At 40.4% G+C, this 13,137-nt stretch overlaps 1 pseudogene; it reads right to left on the bottom strand.

Moving 5' to 3' along the window:
• Nucleotides 1-920: 920 nt before the first annotated feature.
• Nucleotides 921-1,881, bottom strand: LOC123743863 (trace amine-associated receptor 6-like; annotated as a pseudogene).
• Nucleotides 1,882-13,137: the final 11,256 nt, after the last annotated feature.

The following is a 13,137-nucleotide window of genomic DNA, read 5'->3' as shown; positions in this document are numbered from 1 at the left end:
ATACTACAAAAAAATGTATAAATGTGTGAATAACTTGCTTACAAAAATAAATATGAGAGTAACTATAAATAAATGATGAATTAACTATTTACTAATCCATTATAAACTATTTAGTGTGTTGCCCAATCTCCATATTCATTCACACTAAACAGCTTCTGAGAGGGCTGCTCTGGCGTGACCCCTGACCTAGCAGCAGTGAAGTAGTGAGAGTAGTGGTAGTGTTCATAACCAGTATTTTGAGGTTGAAGTGTCTACTGTGGTCTCCTACACTGTTGTGTTGAATAATTAATGTATATACTGTAGTAGTCACTCATAAATGTCAGAATACCTAGCTGAGTAACATTTCACAAATGTGGCCTTAATATTAAATGGTGGGCAAACTGTAAATGCCTTACAGATGGTTTATTACTGAATGTTATTATAAAGTGTTACCCATAATTGCATATTCTTACATTTTACCATCAACTACTTACACAATACACAATTTAGTTAGATCTGGACGTCATCTGATATCATGCAGTGTTGCACATTTCAACTTTACTAAACTTGATGAAGACGTTGTGTCACAATTGAGCCACTAGAGGGAGATGTTATACAACATATAGAATGACTCATGACGTCCTCAAAATGTACTATTAGAAGGCTTACTATTTGTCATTAAGTAACACGGAACAACCACAGCCTTAGGTATTTGGAGTACACAATCCATAATGACTACAGTATCCTTTATAAAACAAGGGCCTTCTCCAAGTCATTCCATTCCAATCCAAATCAATCTGTATCAACACCACATGTATCTATGATGACAACACTGAGGTAAGTAATGCCAGTGTTCTGTTACATGAAATAAATACTTACAACAATTGTAGAAAACTTAATCAAACCTCTGGTTGCCAACCTAGGGAAAATAATTATAGGAACTATGAACGTCTTTTCTTCAAAGTTAATACAAGTTTAGCTGTCACTTTGAACCATGGATAAAATAATGCATAAATTATTGGATTAATTAAGGAATTAACAAGTGGCAGAAAAATATGAAATATGATAAGAAATTGTCAATTAAAATAAAATAAAAAAAGTTAATGAATAGAAATGGAATCCAACAAATGAAATAGTTCAAAACAACAATAGAAAGAGTTTTTGCTGCTTTTGTCTCAGACTTATTAGCCTGTAGAGTTTTAACACCAGACACACTGGCAGCCTCTTTAGAAAACACCTTTCTGGCCTGTGATCTGGCCACCACAAAGATTTTCATATAAAGTGTTATAATAATAGAGCACGGGACAACCATTGTAATTACAAGGTCAATAATATTACCCCAGGTTATTCCTTCAAAATAAAACATTCTGTCAAACACTTACTGGGTACCTGTACATTTACTAAGTTTTTTATAATAGCAGCATCGTATATGATAGAACAACACCAGGTAACGGATATACAACACATCATTCTTCTTGTTGTTATTTTAGAGTGGTACAATAAGGGGTCACACACAGCAACATAGCGGTCAATAGATATCAAGACCAAATTACCCAGAGATAAAGAAGTACATAAGAAAGAGATGTAGAAATGAAACGCACAGAAATATTCCCCAAAACCCCAGCATGCTTCCATTACTGCTACAGTCACTACTGGCATCACAATCAGTCCCACCATGAGATCTGACGCAGCCAGAGAGAGGATGAGCAGGTTGGTTGGAGTGTGGAGCTGCTTGAAGTGAGAGATGGAGATGATCACCAGTAGGTTCAAAAATACTGTAACTGCTGAAATCAATGAGAAGAAGATGTACAGTGTTATGTAGATAGATGTCAATAGCAAAGCCTTTCTGCAAGAAGAGTTTCCATCTTTCAAACAGTATTGAACATCTTCCTTTTTCTCCATTTGGTAAAAATGCTGAGGTCCTGTGTGTGACCCTGTCAGGTCAGACTTCTGACAAACTCTGAGCTCTGCCTCTCTATTTATCCCTGAGTTACTGACAGAAACTCCCCTCCCCAGGATCTCTCTGCACACACACACACACGCACACGCACACGCACACACACACACACACACACACACACACACACACACACACACACACACACATGAGCACAGAAATGAACAAACGGTTGGTTAAACAAATTACTTGTGAAAGGATGATGTAATGAATGACAGGATTGGATGTTGCTGTGCCCACCTAGCCTGTCCTTCAGCCTTACTGATAGTTAGAGATGATATTGTTTTCACCTATTTAATTTGTTGCGTTCCAAGGGTAGGCCGTTATTGTAAATAAGAATTTGTTCATAACTTACCGGTACATTTTCTCAACTGAGCACTTTAATGGGGAAAATATAGTATGGCGTTTTTTTGGTCACTCAATGGCTGTTTTACATGGGAAATAGGATTACTGTGTAAGACTGTTGTGGGTGATTGTAACGCCCTGGCCATAGAGAGGGTTTTTCTTCTTTATTTTGGTTAGGCCAGGTGTTACATTGGGTGTGGCGTTCTATGTTCATTTTTCTATGTTTTGTATTTCTTTGTTTTGGGCCGTGTGTGGCTCCCAATCAGGCACAGCTGTAGTTCGTTGTTGCTGATTGGGAGTCACACATAAGAAGCCTCTTTTTTCCTTTGGGTTTTGGTGGGGGATTGTTTCCTATTTATTGTTTTGCACCTGTCAGGACTGTTTGGCTGTCGGTTTTCTTGTTTTGTGTGTATAGTGTTCTTACGTTTATTAAAAATTCAAAGATGAACACTAACTCCGCTGCACCTTGGTCTACTTCCACAGACAGCCGTTACAGTGATGTCAGTGCTCAGTTTAGAACATAATCCACAACCTCCGAGACGTGACGGCACGCCACATGTCAGCTAGTCAGTGTGGAGGAAAGTTGACAGTAGTGAACTTGAAATGGCATAAGTTTATGCTGCCTTACAAAGGCAAAATGCAAAAACTACAAATTTGATCTGTTGTAATGGCCAATATATTATCTGATTAATGTGGTATTCGTTTCCGACACAGGAACAAGCCAGTTGATCAGAAAATATCATCGCGGTATCAGAAAGTGCTGTCTGTCTACACAGAAAAATACCTTGATGTCATATTTTGCAGTAAAATAAATGACGTAGTTACTGCGTTTTGCCTTTGTTTGGCAGTATGCACTAAAGCACATGCAGTCAAAACGAATAGTGCTATTCCATATGAAAATTCCATAGACTTTTACAAATGTCCATCTGAACTGAATTATGAACCATATCGTCTTCAAGTTGAGGGAGACTTCGGTCTCAATTAATGTCATGAATAATAGTCAGGGAGAAAAAGGTGTAGAATCACGCCAAGCAGCGGCAGGTATTTATTTCGGCTGTGGCAGAAGGCAGGAATCGTGGTCAAGGGAAGAAGCAATGGTCGACACAGGTAGGCAAACATGCAGGTGAACCAACTAGGACTGAGTATAACTGGTTCACAAACAACGGGAAAAGGTAATAGAGTCAAAACGAACAATACCTCACAAACAAAACCCAAGAAATTAACCGAAGTAAATAAGTAGCCGATGAGACCAGGTGAGTAACTAACACAGGTGGTAAATCAATGAACAAAAATGAAGAAGGGAAACAGAACACAAGCCTGCTACTAAGAAAATAAATCCAGAACCTATAATATGTTAGATGCCATGAGGACCACCAGAACTTTACAGGCTAGAAGTTTGTTGATTGTGTAATTCCCAGTATGTCCTGACCTCAAAGACGTGTGGAACATCATTGCATCAGTTGGGGTCTGAGAGCTGCAGGTACGTATCTTTTCCCAGCTGGTGTCTCAGGAGTGGAGCCGGGTCTGAGGTTAGGGGATTCTTGTACGGTAGTGAAACCTCCCACTCCTACGGTCACATAATGGAAGAGGGAAGCGAATAGTGGGTTAGGGTCTGAGTTAAGGCCAAACTAAGCGAGACAGCATCAGCTTTTACGTTTCTTCCAGGGATAAAGCAACATGAAAATGGTAGCGAAGTGAAGAAGATAGCCCAGCGGGCTTGTCTGGAGTTAACCCAGGCCCCTCTGATATTTTCTTCGCAAATTACGATGATCTGTTAGGAAGAGAAAGGTGATGTTGCAACCCCAACCAGTGTCGCTACTCCTCGAGGCACAGCTTGATGGGAGGAGTTCTGTTCACCACAAATCGAATTCTCTAAAGCAGAGGATAACTTCCCGGAGAAGGCGGCACAGGAGATGTGATTTTGGAGGTGCTACCCCACCCGCTGAGAGAGTACGGCCCCCGCTCCGGAGGCATCCAACCAGGGGTGGAGAGAAGGCTAGGATAACGCTGCGGCAGGTAGCTGAGGTGAAGAGGTGTTTCAAGCTGTTGAAAGCAGTCAGTATCAGACCATTGAAAAGTCTGGGTCATTAACTTGTAAGGGAAGTGAATGGTTGAGCGACAGCCTATCTGAAGGTCCGAATGAACAGGCAATAGTAGTGGGAGAACCCAATGAAATACTGGAGTTCCTTAACGGATGGTGGGTTTTGCCAGTTACTGACGGCGGTGACTTTGCTCTCATCCATGCTGAGTTCCTTTACTGAGGTTACAAACAAGGTGCTTTTCAGCCCTCAAAAGGTTATGGCCGGCGAGCCATTGAAGAGCCTTTTGCCACATGCTGTTGTTCCTTCAGGGAGATGGGAAATCGCACCAAGTATACGATGAGAAATCGGTTGATCACATATCCTGGAAAACCTTGTTCATAAAACGCATTGGGAGATGGCGCATTCGAAGGCAAGAGGGCAGGAACAGGTTCTATAGCCCTTGTGCGGTGCGAAAAGCGCCATCTTCCTTGCCGGACGTTTTCACGTATAATGACAAGTTAAAGTGCACTTTGCAGGCTCGAGCTTTGTATATAGATGTTTTTGTTCAGCGGTCGCCGTGATCAGAGGAAGAGGGAAGTGGTTCTCACCAACGCGTTTGGCCCCAGGGAACGTGTAATCATGCAGACGCCTGGAGTACCACTGTCCTTTTTCAACAAATAGGGAGTGTGACGCGGGAAGTTGAAGGACGAAAACCATTTGAGTGTTTTCATCAATGGAAGCCTCTCTCCATTGCCTCATTTTCCCGGGCATAGAGGGGTTAAGACAGGTCTTCTGGTGGGGACACTCCAGGAGATCAGCCAGTGCCGGCGACAGAGCGCGAGGCCTCTTAGACATTGCCGTACTGCGCGAACCCAGATGCAGGATGGATGATGGCACTGCAGAGGTGACCCTGTGCCAGGTGGCCTGCAGGCAGGGGTATGAGACAACCGTGAAGCGGGCCATAGAGGACCAGCATGAAGTTCACCTCCAGAGATGGCAGCAGGTTAGAACGACGACAAACCAGGGGCGCCCGAGGATGAGTGGCTGCCTGGGGGAACAGAGGTTCCAGAGATGGCTTTAGTGTGGAAGACTCCAATCTGGAGGGTGACGCCGTCAGGCGTAGATGAAGCCCAGGTATCAAGGGAATGCCCGGCCAGGGTGTTAATCCTTATGGGAGGGGTGACAGTGTTAGATAATGGTCAAGCTCTTGTACTACCTGGGTGAACAATAAAATACCTTCCGCCGCTCCCGAATCATCAAGCTTCCTCTACATGGCATAGTAACCCTTCTATGTTAAATACTGGGCTGGAGAAATTGCTTCCAGAGAGATGAAACAAGGACACACCTATCCGCAGGCATGCGGAGACTTTCTCATTTCTCCATGTGGGGAGCGAACAGGGAAATGGCTGGATAGATGAGTATTTCCCTTGTACAGCATAGGCAGAGCCCTTCTTGGATCCGCTGAGCACTCTGAGATACTGGGAGAGGAGTGTATGTCCAACGGTATGGGCTCTGGAAGACCCAAGATGGGACGTTATGAAGGAGGCGTTTCGGTTCCTGTCTCAGAGGAACTTCCTGAAGCGGAAGTTCTGCCCCTGAAACATGAAGACAGTTACTAGGCCATCATTGTAAATAGGAATTTGTTCCTTAACTACTTGCCTAGTTAAATAAAAGCCACAAACAATAATAAATAAATAACAAAAGGATGGGAAATCCCAAATCCCACCATGGAGGCAGGATGCACTTGATCTACTTCTGAGGGCCAGGACACTCAAAGCTCCGGTCACACACCTGCCAGGTAGGCCCGACACTGTGTAACCCCAACTCCCACCGGGTGGGAGTGGTAATTTAACCTCTCCGGGAAGGAAAGGAATCGACAATCGCTAGGGTCAGGGGAGAAACAGTGCATTGACTTCTGAGAGTGGCTGAATCCCCTCGGGGAGGTGGCACACCCGAGCAGCAAGGGCCCCTGGGACACCACGAGGACCCCCAACTCGAGACCGAAGATTCTACAATACCTCTTGGCATCCTCTGGACGTGTGGTCCTGTCGGAGGCGGTGAACACTCAGGCCAGGAGGATCCTGGAGAAGTTAGTCTCTCAGGGGAGCAGCCTGGCTAACCCCGGGAGGACCGGCAGTGTGGCGCTTATGGGGGTGATAGATAAGGCGCCAGGAGGCCTCCAGAGCTGAGGCAGGTCAGGAGAGTAGCAGCGGTACCGGTGATCCAGCGGGCGGTGACTCAGGTTGTAGGGCCTAGAGTACGCCTCTGAGTACGCCTCCTGATCTCTTTTCTGCTTGTGATGTAGGTACCATTTCCCCCTCATCAGGCTCCCAACCGGGAGAGTATGGTCACCCCTTGACCACTGGAGGAGGGTCTGGAGTAGGGGCTGGTCCTTAGATGAGAGATTAGGGCTATCTGTCCCTCAGGTGCATGATGGCTTCTTGTGGTAGTGTGTGAAGAGGTGAGTGGTGAAAGCAGCCTCGACACTTGTTAGGGATGCAAGATAACTAATCCGTATCCTGGGGTGAGGAAACCCTCTTCTGGGTACTGCAACATCTCAACTAGAGCAGATTAGAATCATGCAAAACTATTACGGCCACTAAATCTCGGATAAATTACAGACCATGTAAAATCCGTTGGTGACTAAATCCGTCTCAAAGGGCTATGAAAACAATGTTGCTAACTCCTCACAGAAATGACAGAGCAATGTGAAAACTGTTGATCACTAAATAGGGCGGTATTGGCACCAACTGAAAATAGTAACAGCCGTACAGTAGAACATATGTTGAAAATCTCTGTCAGAAGTAATATGAAGTACTAGTGGTGATTACCTACAGTGTTGGTTACTGGTCCTTCGAGCTGGATTTAGTGACCAGCTGCTTTTACATGGTACTGTAATTTCTCTGGGATTTAGCCACAACATTTTTTGGGGTCTATGTGACGTTAATGGCGTACGAGAGGGCTGCCATTTTAGTTAAAATGCGTTACACATTCTTGCTGGACACTATGCGTCTCCTTGGGATTTTACCTAGAGTGACGTTAGCAGGCCACATTTAGTTCAGCCAAGGGTTACATATCTCTCTGCTGGACATTATGCATTCCTCTGGGATTTTACCTAGAGTGACGTACACAGGCTACATTTATTCAAATGGTTAAGCTATGATATCTCTCTGTGGACATTATGCATTCCTCTGGGATTTTACCTAGAGTGACGTGCATACAGGCCACATTTAGTTGGGAAATGGGGTTTACATACAGCCTTGTAATTATTGGGACAGTAAAGTATATTTTCTTCTTTGACTCCTATACTTCAAAAAGTTTGACTTGGAAATCAGAGCAATGACTACGAGGTTGGATTAAGAATATTTTGAGGGTATTTTCACCCATATTCACTTGTGTTGAAGCATTTAGAAATTCACATAACTTTTTTACACAGTCCTCACATTTTAGGGAAGCAAAAGTATTGTGTGTATTAAAGTAGTAAAAGTATAAGTATTTGGTCCCATGCAATGACCACATCAAGATTGTGACTGCAACAATCCTGAATAATGGATTGTAGAGCAAACATAATGCGAACCTTTCACCACTTCATATATACTAGAGGGTTAGCATTTTGGGGGTGTATGATATTTGTGCTTTTCAATTTTTTTTCTTTCTTATTCACGAGGGCGCATGTAGAAGCGCGAAATACAAAAACCTCAAAAAATGCTATAATTTAAATTTTTCAAAACATACGACTATTTTACACTATTTTAAAGATAAGACTCCAAGCATCTAACCACATTGTCCTGATTTCAAAAGGCTTTACAGCCAAAGCAAAACATTAGATTGCGTTAGGAGAGTACATAGCCAAAAAAACAATCACACAGCCATTTTCCAAGCAAGTTGTATATGTCATATAAACACAGCTAAATGAAGCACTCAACCTTTGATGATCTTCATCAGATGACACCCTAGGACATTATGTTATACAATACATGCAATGTTCTTGTCTAACGCTCATATTTATATCCAAAAACAGCTTTTTACATTGGCATGTGTGATGTTCAGAACATGCATTCCCACCCAAAACTTCTGGTGAATTTACTAAATTACTCATCATAAACGTTGACAAAATACATAACAATTATTTTAAGAATTATAGATCCAGACCCTTATGCAATCGTTGGTCAGATTTTAAAATAGCTTTTCGTGAAAGCCTTTTGCACATTCTGAGTACATAGCTCAGCCATCACGCTAGCTATTTTGACACCCGCCAAGTTCGCTCACTAAACTCAGAATTGAAAATTGTATTACCTTTTGATGATCTTAATCAGATGACACTTTAGGACATTATATTATATAATACATGTATGTTTTGTCTAAACTGGTTCATATTTATATACAAAACCAGCTTTACATTGGCATGTGATGTTCAGAACATACATTCCCACCCAAACCTTCTGGTGAATTTACTAAATTACTCATCATGAACGTTGACAAAATACATAACAATTTATTTTAAGAATTATAGATCCAGACTCCCTTTATGCAACTCGCTTTGTCAGATTTTACTATAGCTGCAGCACATTTTGCGATATTCTGAGTACATAGCTCAGCCATCATTTAAGCAAGTTATTTTGACAATCTTTACGTTCGGGGCTTACCAAACCCAGAATTACTATTAGGAAAATTGTATTACCTTTGCTGGATTCCTTTTCATCAGAATGCACTCCTAGGACTGCTACTTCCACAACAAATGTTGTTTTTGTTCCAAATAATCCATAGTTATGTCCAAATACCTCCGCTAAGTTCGTATGCTTTCAGTCACTATCCAAAGGGTACCGCCGTGAGCGCATTTTGGGCATAAACAACCTAAATGTTCTTTATCAGTAATTAGAAGCATGTCAAACGCTGTTTAAAATCAATTTTGATGGTATTTGTCTCGTAAAATAGCGATACTATTCCAACCGGACAATAGTGTATTCATTCAAAGAGGAAAAAAGAAAAACAGCATGGTCGCAATGTATCACCGCATATCCACCCTGGGTCACCAGGCGACCACTGACAAAATCAGCTACCATAATCAGCCCAGAGACAGGAGACGCCCAATCAGCTTTCAGCTTAAGAGAGCCAATGGAAGCCTTAGAAAGTGCAAACAGTAATTCACAGATACTGTAGTTTCGATAGAGAACCAATAGAAGAACCAAATTCTCAGACAGGCCACTTCCTGCTTGGACCCTTCTCAGGTGTTTGCCTGCCATATGAGTTCTGTTATGCTCACAGACACCATTCAAACAGTTTTAGAAACTTCAGAGTGTTTTCTATCCAAATCTACTAATAATATGTATTCAGTTTCGGGCAAGAGTAGTACCATTAAACCTGGTATGTTTTTTTTTCATCCGGCCTTGAAAGTACTGCCCTCTATCCACAACAGGAAACATAATATATTATTATTTACAACAAGAGAGACTCCAAACAACATTATATGATTTACTCATTCATATCTATTAGCACAAAATAATCTGAAACACCACCAAACAAACTGCATTGCATCCAAAAAGTTTGATGTAGTCATTTGAGTGCTAGTGGAATATGGAATTAAATAATAACCTTTTCAATTATTAAACCTGTTGGGGCTCAAAGGTATTGAGAAATTTTGGAAAAAAAGGGCAAACATTTAAAAAACTGCCTTTACACCAATCACAGAAGCTAGATATGCATTATTAACACATTCGGATAGAAAACACTCTGAATTTTCTCAAACAGTTTGAATGGTGTCTGTAAGTATAACAAAACTCATATTGTATAAGCAAAAACCCGTGAAAAATAGATTGAATTTTTTTTGAATTTTGTGACTGTTACAATTTAGTGTCATTGCGTATAGATACCATAGTGAGAAAGGATTCATTTTCGCAACACCTACGGCTTCCACTAGATGTCAACGATCTTATAAAGTTGTTTGAAGCATCTATGATAAACAGAGAGCAAAATTAGAATGCAAGGAAAGTTGACATGTCATCACTTCATTTGGCGCCTGCGCATAAATCTGAGAAGGTGAGTTTGTCATTATTGTTTATCTAGACATAGGATAGGTTGTGTGAAAATATTACTACAAGCCACGTTAAAAATGGACCAAAAGATTAATGCGTTTCAACGTTTGACATGTTTGAAATGAACGTAAATAGATTATTTTCACGGCTTTTAGCTTTTTCGGCGTGATTTTACAACCCCCCACCACGTTTTGTGGGAGCAATGAACGCCAACTTCAGTGTGACATAAACGAACTTTGTCAAAAGAAACCACATTTGTTCGACCTGGATTCTGGCAGTGCCTTCTGGATGGAGATAATCAAAGGTAAGGGGATATTTACAATGTTATTATCGATATTAGATGCTTAACTGTATATATAGCTTATTGTTCTTAGTATAGCACCTCGTTTATTGCAAAATGTGATTTCCTGTGCAGTTATTTTGTGATCTGGTCATTCGTAGCAATTACTTAGATGATAATATATTATTCTTTGAATAGGCACATTATAATTTACCAATGTTTTCGAATAGTAATTTTGTTATGTTCACCGAAGCATTTCAGAGAAGAAAAATTCTGAATTTCACGCTACTGTAAAATGCTGTTTTGGATATAAATATGAACTTGATGGAACAAAAATGCATGTAATTAGCAAAATATAATGTCCTAGGGAGTGTCATCTGATGGAGATTGACAAGGTTAGTGCATAATTCTAGTTGGTTTCTGCTTTTGGTGATTTAACCTTGGAATTGAAAATGGATGTTTGTACTTTGTATGCGTACTGTCCTTAACATAATCTAACTTTATGCTGTTGCCGTAGTTTTTGGAAAATCGAACAATGTGGTTAGATTAAGGAGATTTTTATCTTTAAAATTGTGTAAAATAGTTGATTGTTTGAGAAATTGAAATTATTAGATTTTGATGTTTTGAATTTCCAGCTGTTATAATCCCACTTCGTTCATTAAAGCAATTGTGTTCCAACAGGTTAATTTTAAATAATCTTTAAAAGGTGTACTTTATCTTACTCGGGAGAAAAAGGCCATTTGTCAAAACAAATATTTTTCTCTGAGCAATTGCATTAGTATGAAAAACTATAATTTCATTTTGTATTATTGATCGGCAAGTCATTATGTCCTCATCTTTATCAATAATGTCAATAATTTCAGGCCCCACTATACCTTACTAATGCTAAACAAGGTCCATATTTATGAACATACAATATATATTTACGGTTTTTTGTTTTGATTATTTGTGTAGAGATTCTACTGCACTGAGCCAACGCAAGCATTTTGCTGCACCTGCCATAACACCTGCAGATCTGTGTACTTGACCAATAAAGTTTGATTTGATTTTTTAATAAAAATTTATATACTTTGTTGTTGTTCTGTCAGATTCCAGAGGGTTCTGTTAGCCCTACAAACCTTATACTTTATTGTCCATTTACATGGAAATTAATTTTGGTACGCCAGTATAAAAATACAAACACAATATAATATGTCGCAGGAAAACTGGAACTAGTCACACATTTACATATTCACATATTCTTCAAAACATGCAGGGCCTCTTGGCTCATAATGACACATATATCCCTCTACTAATTAAAGGTGTCAAAACACAAACACACAAATCTAATACATGTGATTTGTATTTTAATCATACAGGGTGGGTCAACCATTGAGACCAAGGTCTCATTTGCAAGGAAGCCTTGTGAAAGCATGAACATAAAACAAATACAAGATTAATCAAAACTAACTCTCAAAACTGCGCCAGGTAGCCAAGCTGTTTAAATGTTAAAAATATAAGAGAAAAGCTGCTGGTTTGAATCCCAGAGCCGACGAGGTGAAAAATATATTGATGTGCCCTTGAGCAAGACACTTAACCCATGTTGGTAAGTCGCCCGGGATAAGAGCTTCACATAAATGACAGATAAAAAAATACGCCTTTTCACCTCTGAATGATTCTTAGAGACCATATATTACACAGCAAAGTCAACCTGTGCTCTTGGACTATATTGTCTCTACTGTGTAACTCTTTAACTTAATGATGTTAGTTCAACATTTTTACGTTTCTGACACCAGAGGGTTCCTGTTACCACCTGTAAAGGCCTCGGAACAATGAGGTCCAAAAAACACTATGAATTTTACCAATTAAAGGTGTTTGGAGACATACAAATGCTTTACTCCAGGCCCCACATGCATAAACATTCAAAGAACCTAAGTACAGCTCAATTGTCATAAGTTTGAGTACAACTTCCATCAGGCCTTAGCCTCAGCACAACCCTCACCTCTAAACCAGTCTTCCTCCAGCACAGGTCAAATCCAACTTCTTTCACTGAAGGGCATACCTGATTTGTAAGTACCAGGCAGGGCTACCTCATCATGAGACCATACCTTACACCTCACATTTTCTATTTTAGTCATTTAGCAGATAGGGGGTGGCATTAATAAAGATACTCTATGAAGAGGTAGGTTTTCAGACAAAACCTCCCTAAACTCACCTTAGTCTCAACACATCTTTCTATAGTGTATTTGACAAATAACAAGACATTTTCAAAAGGGCACAGAACTGAAATTCTAAAAATTAAATCTTCTCTCTGAGTTGGCATGGGACATCATCCAGAATCAACATATATACTTAATATGATCCAGGGTCAATATAGACATATCTAACATGCCAAAAGATCTCCCCAATGGGACCCTGACCTGGCAGCAGGATGTAGTGAAAGCAGTGGTAGTGAGAGTAGTAGTAATGAGTACTGATAGTGAGAGCTCTGCAGGAAACTGTTTTAAAAAATATAATTCAGCACACAGATATGAGTAAAGGAAA

The sequence above is a fragment of the Salmo salar genome, chromosome ssa07 (genome assembly GCF_905237065.1).
Source record: "Salmo salar chromosome ssa07, Ssal_v3.1, whole genome shotgun sequence".
Lineage (NCBI taxonomy): Eukaryota > Metazoa > Chordata > Actinopteri > Salmoniformes > Salmonidae > Salmo > Salmo salar.
The sequence above is the reverse complement of the archived record's forward strand: the minus strand, read 5'-3'. Positions and strand labels throughout refer to the sequence as shown.